Source organism: Arachis ipaensis, chromosome B03 (genome assembly GCF_000816755.2).
Source record: "Arachis ipaensis cultivar K30076 chromosome B03, Araip1.1, whole genome shotgun sequence".
In the NCBI taxonomy this organism is placed as follows: domain Eukaryota; kingdom Viridiplantae; phylum Streptophyta; class Magnoliopsida; order Fabales; family Fabaceae; genus Arachis; species Arachis ipaensis.
Window position 1 is genome coordinate 47,862,184 of NC_029787.2, and position 11,515 is coordinate 47,873,698.

Here is an 11,515-nt window from a genome sequence, read left to right on the forward strand (position 1 = left end):
CTGCTTTTCTACTGTCATCTTCTTCACGCATGCAAGTTTTCTCCTATGAAAAGCTGTATGTTGGTGGATCACCGTTGTCAATGGCTACCATCCGTCCTCTCAGTGAAAATGGTCCAGGTGCGCTGTCACCGCTTAAAATTAACTTTCCTTGAGAACATGCAGCACAACAAAATTCACTAGTTTTAAGAATCTTCTGGTTCTTTAGTGAATGTCCATGGGAGTTTTCAATAATTCTCCGCATCATGGTTGTTCCTGGATGACCCAATCGGTCGTGCCAAGTTATGAATTTATTTGGACTAGTAAACTTCTAGTTTACAGTGGCATGTGATTCAATTGAACTAATCTTGGTATAATATAACCCAGATGAAAGTGAGGGCAACTTTTCTAATATAACCTTTTTATCTGAATCATGAGTTATGATACATAAGTACTCGTGACTTCCCTCATTCATAGTCTCAATATAATATCCATTTCGGCGAATATCTTTAAAGCTCAACAAGTTTCTTCGAGATTTGGTAGACAACAGTGCATTATTTATTATGAATTTTGTTCCTCCGGAAAACAAAATTATAGCTCTTCCGGAGCCTTCAATCACATTGTCTGAGCCAATAATAGTATTAACACATTCTTCTTTTGGCACCAGATGGGTAAAATATATATATATCACTTTTGAGAATAGTATGCGAACTTGCACTATCCGCAAGGCATACATCTTCATTACATATCCTTGCCATTTTCTTCAAAGATAAATAATAATAAAATGAGTAGCAATACATGCATAGTCAAATCGAATTCTTGATTGGAATTATTTTTCTAAGAAACACTGCACATAATATCATATACTAAAATTTTATTTTAAAACTTGACATATTTAATAATTTCAAAATTCATAAACATTAATATTTCATTATTTATATACATCACATTTGAAACTTAAATACATAGAAAATAAAATTTAACAATAAGTTTTTTACATTATTTATTTACATGGATACCTAACAATCCCACATTTTAAACTATTCCATCATTGATCAAATGACCAATTCTTCCTTCAGGATCCTCAAAGAAATCAGATACATCATAATGAGTGGTGGAATTTTCAGCATCATTTGAAATAAAATTTATTTCTTTTCCTTTGTCATCCTTTTTCAAAGATGATTGGTAAAGATCGACTAGATGCCTTGGGATACGACAGGTACGTGACCAATGGCCCTTTCCACCACCACGGAAACACTTATCCTCTGTTGATTTATTTTGCCCAATATTTCTTTCTTTATCCCACTTCTGGTGAGATCCTCTCTTTTGAATATAATTCTTTTTCCTTCCATAATTTTTCTTGTTATTAAAACATTGCCATTTACCTCTTCTGGAGTAATTTGCCACATTTACTTCAGGAAATGGGGCGGCGCCAGCTGGGCGCGCTTCATGATTTTTCAAGAGCAACTCATTGTTGCGTTCAGCAACAGGAAGGCAAGAAATTAACTCAGAATATTTTTTAAATCCTTTTTCTCGATACTGCTGCTGCAAGATCACATTCGAGGCATGAAAGGTCGAGAAAGTTTTCTCTAACATATCATGATCAGTTATCTTTTCTCCACATAATTTCATTCGTGAGTTGATTCTAAACATTCCAGAATTATATTCATTTATAGATTTAAAATCCTGCAGACACAAGTGCGTCCACTCATATCGGACTTGAGGAAGTATCACTGTTTTTTTATGATTATACCTTTCTTCAAGGTCTTTCCACATATCTGCAGGATCTTTTAATGTGAGGTATTCATTTTTCAATCCTTCGTCAAGATGACGACGAAGGAAAATCATGGCCTTGGCTTTATCCTTCTGGGATGCATTATTTTCAGCCTTAATGGTATCTCCAAGATCCATTGAATCAAGATGAATTTCAGCATCTAATATCCATGATAAATAATTGTTTCCAGATATATCAAGAGCATTGAATTCAAGATGAGAGAGTTTTGACATAATGAAAATTTTACTTGAGTCTTCCTAAAAATTTGATCAGAATCTCGTGCTGATAATGTGTTGTAGAATAAATAAGGAAGAGGTAATAAAGAAAAGTATAAATAGAAAAATACTACTATCAGTATTTACCAATACTATTATACTACTATAAAGATAATATATTAATATTATATTAGTAGTATGTGAAGAGAGAAAGTAAAAGTGTTTTATATTGTAGTGTATATAAGAAAGAGAGAGAGAAAATATTTGCTTTTATTATTGTTGTGTGTCTAAAGTCTCAGTTTTATTCTTCTATTTATACATGTGCAATATTATACTTTTTCAAATGTTAAAATATATACACTGCTTATTCTTTAATGTTTGTACTTTCTAATAATACTTAAATGAAAGAATAAATAATGCTAAATAGATATTGAATGGATATATGAATATCATATCGTAACATTAAGCATGTTTTAATGTTTTACATTCTATAATATGCTAAATCTACTTTTTTACATACAATAACCACTGAACTTTTCAAATTTTGATCCAACAATTACTTCCTTCTAAACTACCTCAATATTAATCTCTGCCATGAACTTACTACTTCAATTATTATTAGCGGATTAATTACCAAACAAAAAAGTACGCAACAAATTAACCAATTACGTAGTTGTCAAAATAAAACTCAAGTCTGTAGAGATTTTGTTTGTCACATGTAATGAGATTCAAAAATTACTTACAATTTATTTTTCTTTTCCTAATCAAACCTACACAAAAAGAAAAAAAGAAAAAACAAGACAACACCCACTCCTATTACTATATTACTTCTATATACAAAACCAAAATAAAAAACTCACAATCCACAAAAAAATTCATTAGTTTATTAAAATCCAACATTTTACAAGATTCAACAGACTATGACATCTAAAAAAGTACAACGCATAACCATTATTAACTAACCAATATATAATTAACGCTAACTAATTATGGAGATAGGACAGAAGAGGGAGGACGTGTCAGTAGCCTCTGTAGAGCAACCTTTTTCTCCTTGCAACGAAGTCACACGTGTCACTCCAAAATGGTTCCATCTACTTTTATTATATGAAGAACCAAATTTTTTTTTCCTTTACCAGAGTACTGGCCATTTTTCTTTGGTCATGAATGACCCCTAATTTTGAGTTGGACTTTTACTTGTTGGACATTCATTTTCAATACCAAGCCCAATAAAAAGAAATCATAAAGACACGAAATACGTACTGAGTCCTAAGGTTTGGTTATAAACATTGAAATTTTCATTAGGATTTTTTTTTTCACAACTTTGAGGACAAAGTTACTGTTCAGTGGAATGTAATGTAATGAGTGAAAGTAGGTCTGATAGCCCAATTAAAAAAAAAATTCTAAGAAATAAAATTTACTATAAAATTAAAAAATATATTCTTAATCTATGAAATTATCAAAGAAGAATAACAAATTTAAAAATTAAATAAAATATTTTAACTCTCAAATTTAAATTCATAAACTACAAAAAAAATACTATATATAACTTTTAGTAGCACAAAATTAATTATAAAAATTAATTATTGATATCAATGTCAATTTGTCGCTAATTAATATACATGTGCATTATAGAGCATTTGAACAAAATTATTTATGTTAGTATCATATTTATGATAATTAGAATCATAAATTTATTCTTTTATTATTGATATCAATATCAATTTGTTATCGATTTTATTTGATTAAAAATTATATTATAATTATTGACAATTAGAATGATTGATAATTAATATAAGGGTTAAGTACTTTTTTCGTCCCTAAAGTCTTGGGCCAAAATCAAAATTGTCTCCGACCTTTTTTTTTATTAAAATCATCCTCAACATTATAAAACGTTAAAAAATCGTCCTTTTGTCCATGAACAATATTTTGTGGACAATTTTACCCTTAAACAAAAAAAAACCTCCTCTTAATATAAAACACCAAACTAGCTAGGAATGTACCCTTCATCTTCCTTCTTCTGTTTGAAAAACTTTAAGGCCTCATCCAACCGGCCACTATGCACAAGGCCCCTTATCCAAACCCCCTAATAGCATGAAGCTCCTTGCCACCATCCACCAAGCCAAACAAGAACCCTTTAGCCAACCTCCCCTGCTTGCACAAACTCTTCATAACAAGCGCATTGGTGTACTGATTCTCAAAATCTCTTATCCCTAATCTGCCTAACAACCTCATCAACAGAATCAAAATAACTCTTCTCAACAAGGACATTCAAAAGCACATGGTAACCAAAGGTATCCAAGTCTAAACCATGAAATCGCATTTTACCAAACAGGTGGAGTGCAATATCAGGCTTATCCGCAATAGCATCTCCAATGATGAGAGTATCGTTGAACTGTGCACGGGGTGGAAGGCGGGCCATGGCAGCAGAAGGATTGGAGTAATTTGTATATGTCTAGCATTATTCAAGCGCGAGTGAGGATTCGAAAGATGGCAGAGAAGGTGCGACGAGTGTGGTGGAAGTAGGGTTGGCGGCTGGCCCAACGGAAGAAGTTCAGGCAGTGGTGGACGTGGGCGGCGGCGGCGTCGGGGTCATGGTGGAGTACAGTGAGGACAAAGGACTCGTCGAGACGGGAGTGTTAGGGCTGAAAGAGAGGCGTCGACGGCGTTATAGGAGGAGAAGTCCGTCGAAGAGGGAATCTGAAAGATCTCGATGATGAGTGGGTTATGAGAAGAAGAAGAAAAAAAAGGAAGAAGGGTTGTTGCTATCAATGGGAAAAGAAGAGAAGAGGGATCTGCGTTTGGTTACATTTTTTTTTTGTTCAAGGGTAAAATTGTCCACAAAATATTGTTCATGGACAAAAGGATGATTTTTTAACGTTTTATAACGTTGAGGATGATTTTAATAAGGAAAAAAGGTCAGGGACGATTTTGATTTTTGTCAAGACCTTAAGGACGAAAAAAATACTTAATCCTTAATATAATTAGAATGATGAAAAATATTAATAATTGACAATTAGTCTAATTATGCATTAAATACTGATTTTCATATATAATTATAAAAAAAATACTTTTCTAAAATAAGGCAAGAAGACAGAGGTATGCATACTGACACTAGGACACGCCACATCAATAATTTTAGCGCTAAAATGCTACCTGTTGTAAAATAATATAATGATCAGGATTTACTTTTTTTTTTCTACAATCTTAAGGATAAAATTATTGTTAAGGAAAATGTAATGTAATGAGTAAATGTGGATCTAATAGTCCAATTAAAAAAATTTTAATTAAGAATAAAAATTATTGTAAATAAAATAATAATAATAGAATCAAGAGAGCATGAAATGAGTAATTGACATATTTTCTTTTTAAAATTTTTTAAATGGAATTTTTTTTTTAATTTTCTTCTTGTTGATTAATTATTTTTTATTATAATTTCTTTCCTCTTATATGGTGGTGATAAAGTTTGAGGTGATAATGGTATTGTTCATTTGTTTGTATTGGTGTGGGTCATAGTAGTGAAAATAATGGTGACGATCGAATTTAAAGGAAGAGTATAAAAAATAAAAATAAAAATCCAATGATTTGGATGAAAAATAATATTGATACAAAAAAATTTACTTAATATAAAATTATTATAATTTATAAATAAAAATATTTTATTTTTCTAACTATATTTGATAAAAAAGAACGCATAACAAATCCTTTTTGCAAAAGGTGATATATAGTTTCGGAAATATTTGGTAACTAAAGAAAATCAGTCAAAAACAGTCATAACTTACTTTATTTAGTATTCATTAATTGTTGCGATAATTAATAAATGCTAGATAAGAAAAGTTCTGGCTATTATTTTTTTGTCTACTTAGCATTACCCAGTTAGTTATACTGCAAAAAAACCTCTTCCATACAAGTTTGTGGTGCACATGTAAAATGTAGTTCAAACGAAAATTTAGATTAATTTTTTTAAAATTTTAAAATTAGTATTTTTTAAAAAAAAGATTACTGTTTGTCTTCATATATGTTATAAAATAACTAAATAAATAAATAAAGAAGATGTAACAAATATAAAATAAAGAAATATAAAGAGAGAAAAAGAAGTATTGCAACGAAAAGAGAGAGAGAATTGTTTATTGCTATGTGTATTACTTCATATCAGGTTCTCTATTTATAGGCATACATGGGCATCATTTTCAAACTTCATTAAAGTTTAGTTTGGCTTGGAAAAATCAGCCGCCCATGTAATCAATGGTCATCCACATCAGCTCTTATCACAACACTCCCCCTTAGATGACCATTTAGGATTATTTCCTCGTTAAAATTTTACTAAAGAAAAATCCAGTGGGAAAAAACCTTAGTGAAGAAAAAAAGAGTACAATATCCTTTAGTGATGGGAACTGCCTCATTAAAAACCTTGTCAAGAAAAATCCAATGGAAAAAAACCTGACCAAGGGAAAAAGAGTACAGTCTCCCCCTCTTGCCGACATCATTTAATGTCTCGAAATCGGTACATCCCAATGTCATGTACCAATCTTTCAAAGGAGGATTTTGGGAGTGATTTTGTAAATAAATCTGCCAGATTATCACTTGAGCAGATCTGTTAGATATCAATTGTTCCTTGATTTTGAAGATCATGAGTGAAGAAGAATTTGGGAGAAATATGCTTTGTTCTATCACCTTTGATGTATCCGCCTTTAAGTTGAGCAATGCATGCTGTATTATCTTCAAACAGGACAGTTGGAGCTATCTTATGACCAATCAGTCCACATGATGACAGAATATATTGGATCAAATTTCGGAGCCAAAAACACTCACGACTTGCTTTATGAATTGCTAGTATTTCGGCATGATTAGAGGATGTTACAGCAATCGTCTGTTTTGTGGACCTCCATGATATAGCTGTTCCACCATATGTAAACAGGTATCCTGTTTGAGATCTCTTTTTATGTGGATCAGACAAGTAGCCAGTATCTGCATAGCCAACTAATTGTGACTTGGATCCATAGGGATAAAACAATCCCATATCAACCGTTTCATGAAGATATCGAAAGATTTGCTTGATTCCACTCTAATGTCTTCTGGTTGGAGAGGAACTATACCTTGCTAATAAATTCACAACAAATGATATATTGGGTCGTGTATTATTAGCAAGATACATTAGCGCTCCAATGGCACTAAGATATGGTACTTCAGGACCAATGATATCTTCATTTTCTTCCTTAGGAAGGAATTGATCCTTATTCACATCCAAAGATCTTACGATCATTGGGGTACTTAATGGATGTGACTTATCGTATAAAATCTCTTCAAGATCTTTTCTGTGTATGTTGTTTGATAAATAAAGATCCCATTTTTTGTATACTCGATCTGTAGGTCGAGACAAAATTTAGTCTTTCCAAGATCTTTCATCTCAAACTCTTCTTTTAGAGCTTTTATAGTTGTTGGAATCTCTTCAGGAGTTCCAATGATATTTAAATCATCAACATACACAACAATTATAATGAATCCAGATGCAGATTTCTTTATGAAAACACACAGGCAGATATCATCATTTTTGAATCCATTTTTTGCCAGATACTCAGTAAGACGATTATACCACATTCGTTCAGATTACTTTAGACCATATAAAGATCTTTGCAATTTAACTGAGTATAACCCCTGCGAATATTCATTGGATAGTTTAGATATCTTTAGTCCTTCGGGGACTTTCATATAGATATCCCGATCTAATGAGCCGTATAAGTAGGATGTTACCACATCCATTAAATGCATATGCAGTTTATGATATGCAGATAAACTGACCAAATAACGCAATGTTATCGCATCCACTACAGGGGAATACGTTTCTTCATAATCTAGACCGGGCCTTTGTGAAAAACCTTGTGCCACAAGTCGGGTTTTGTAACACACAATTTTATTTTTCTCATTTCGTTTTCTCACAAATACCCATTTGTATCCAATAGGTTTTACATCTTCTGGTGTATGGACTACAGGTCCGAAGACTTCACGTTTTGCAAGTGAGTCTAATTCAGCCTTCATGGCTTCTTTTCATTTTGGCCAATCATTTCTTTGTCGACATTCTTCGACTGATCTTGGCTCAAGATCCTTACTTTCATGTATGATATTTAATGCTACATTATATGCAAATATTTCATTGACAATTGTCTTATTTCGGTCCCATTTCTCTCTTGTAAAGACATAATTTATCGAGATCTCGTCATTTTTATAATTTTTAGGTACCTGAACGTCTTATGGCATTAAAACTATATCAGAATTTCGGACAACTGCAGGTGTCTCTACTATGTATTTTTCAACAGGAATCATATTTACCTCTTTTCTTTTTCGAGAATTTTTGCCTTTGAAACTGACAGACCTGCCACGCTTCTGGGGTGTATTTGCTTCGGTGGCAATTTGTCCAACTGGGACATCAATTCGAATGGGGCATTTTCTGCTGGTATATACGACTTGATTATCCTCTTTGTATCGGAAAATGCATCAGGCAATTCATTTGCTATTCTTTGCAAATGTATAATCTTTTGAACTTCAAGTTCACATTGCCCTGATCGAGAATCTAAATGCATCAACGATGATGCATTCCAATTAAATTCCTTTTCAGGAAGTTTATTCTCTCCCCCTAATGTTGAAAATTTTGATTCATCAAAATGACAATCCGCAAATCGAACTTTAAATACATCCCCACTTTGTATCTCAAGATACCTCACTATAGAGGGAGAATCATATTCAACATATATTCCTAATTTTCTTTGGGGTCCCATTTTGGTGCGATTAGGTGGTACAATGGGAACATATATTGCACACCCAAATATTCTTAAATAGGAAACATTTGGCTGCTGGCCAAAAGCTAGTTGCATAGGAGAGAACTTATGGTAACTCGTTGGCCTTAAATGAATAAGTGCTGCGGAATGTAAAATAGCATGTCCCCAAACCGAAGTTAGGAGATTTGTTCTTATAAGTAAGGGTCTAGCAATCAATTGGAGGCGTTTAATAAGTGATTCTGCTAACCCATTTTGTGTGTGAACATAAGCTACTGGATGTTCAACATTTATTCTATTAGCCAAACAATAAGCATCAAAAGTTTGGGAAGTAAATTCACCAGCATTATCAAGGCAAATTGCTTTGATTGAATTTTCTGGAAATTATTCTTTTAATTGAATAATTTGAGCCAGTAATCTCGCAAACGCCAGGTTGCGAGAAGACAATAAGCACACATGTGACCATCTCGAAGATGCGTCTATTAGGACAATAAAATATCTAAAAGATCTACATGGTGGATGGATAGGTCCACATATATCACCTTGAATCCTTTCTAAGAATTCAGGGGACTTGAATCCAATCTTTACTGGTGATGGCCTTAAAATTAACTTCCCTTGAGAACATGCAGCACAACAAAATTCACTAGTTTTAAGAATCTTCTGGTTCTTTAGTGAATGTCCATGGGAGTTTTCAATAATTTTCCTCATCATGGTTGTTCCCGGATGACCCAATCTATCTTGCCAAGTTATGAATTCATTTGGGCTAGTAAACTTCTGGTTTACAATGCCATGTGATTCAATTGCACTAATCTTGGTATAATACTACCCAGATGAAAGTGAGGGTAACTTTTCTAATATAACCTTTTTATTTAAATCATGAGTTGTGATACATAAATACTCATGATTTCCCTCATTCATTGTTTCAATATGATATCCATTTCGGCGAATATTTTTGAAACTCAACAAGTTCCTCAGAGACTTGGTAGGTAATAGTACATTATTTATTATAAATTTTGTTCCTCCAGGAAATAAAATTATAGCTCTTTCGGAGCCTTCTATCACATTGCCTGAGCCAATAATAGTATTAACATATTCTTCTTTTGGCACAAGATGGGTAAAATATATATCACTTTTAAGGATAGTGTGCGAACTTGCACTATCCGCAGGACAAATATCTTCAAAATATATCCTTGCCATTTTTCTTCAAAGACAAATGATAATAATAATAATAAAACGAGTAGAAGTATATGCACAGTAAAATTATTCACATGAATACTTAACAAACACATACACATATCAAACTATTCCATCATTGACCAAATAGCCAATATTTTCTTCAGAATCCTTAAAGAAATTAGATACATCATAATGAGTGGTGAAATTTTCATCATTTGAAGTAAAGTTTGTTTCCTTTCCTTTGTCATCCATTTTCAAAGATGCTTGATAAAGATCAACTAGGTGCCTTGGGGTACGACAGGTACATGACCAATGGCCCTTTCCACCACAACGGAAGCATTTATCCTCAATTGATTTATTTTGTCCATTGTTTCTTTCTTTATCCCACTTTTAGTGAGATACTTTCTTGTGAATATAATTCTTTTTCCTTCCATTTTTTTGTTACTGAAACCTTGTCATTTACCTCTTCTGGGGTAATGATTTGCCGCATTTACTTCAGGAAATGGGGCGGCACCAACTGGGCGCGCTTCATGATTTCTTAAGAGTAACTCATTGTTTCGTTCAGCAACAAGAAGGCAAGAAATTAGTTCAAAATATTTTTTAAATTCTTTTTTTCGATACTGCTTCTGCGGGAAGCACATTCGAGACATGAAAAGTTGAGAAAGTTTTTTTTAACATATCGGGCTTGAGGAAGTATCACATGATTGTACCCTTTTTTTTTTTCAAGGTCTTTCCACAGATCTGCAGGATCTTTTAATATGGGATATTCATTTTTCAATCATACATCAAGATGACGACGAAGGAAAATTATGACTTTGGCTTTATCCTTCTGGGATGTATTATTTTCAGCCTCAATGGTATCTCCAAGATCCATTGAATCAAGATGGATTTCAACATCTATATCCATGATAAATAATTATTTCCAAATATATCAAGAGCATTAAATTCAACATGAGAGAGCTTCAACATAATGAAAATTTGTTACCTGGAGTCTTCCTAAAATTTGATCAGAGTCTCGTGCTGATAACGTGTTATAAAATAACTAAATAAATAAATAAATAAGATGTAACAAATATAAAATAAAAAAATTTAAAGAGAGAGAAAGAAGTATTGCAACAAAAAGAGAGAGAGAATTGTTTATTGCTATGTGTATTACTTCATATCAGATTCTCTATTTATAGATAGACATGGGCATCATTTTCAAACTTCATTAAAGTTTAGTTTGGCTTAAAAAAATCAGCCGCCCATATAATCAATGGTTATCCACATCAGCTCTTATCACAACAATATAGAATTAGTTCCTAGATTTTTTCAATTTAGATTAACCCAGTCTACGATTAATTAAGCATCACCGTCAAATCATATAATGCATGTCAATTAAAATAAAGAGAAAATTTCATTTTTCTCTCCTGAGAGATACTATAATGACATTCTTCTTTCTTCTATTTGTAAAATATACACTCCTCTTTCTTATCACTTTTAAAAACCTCTTTTTTAATCTATTTTAAATTTTTTGTGTTAACTAACATTAATTTTACCCTTTTTTAAGAAAAATAAATTATTTTTTACAAAAGTATCCTTTAGCAAAAATTTTATTTTTGTGTGAT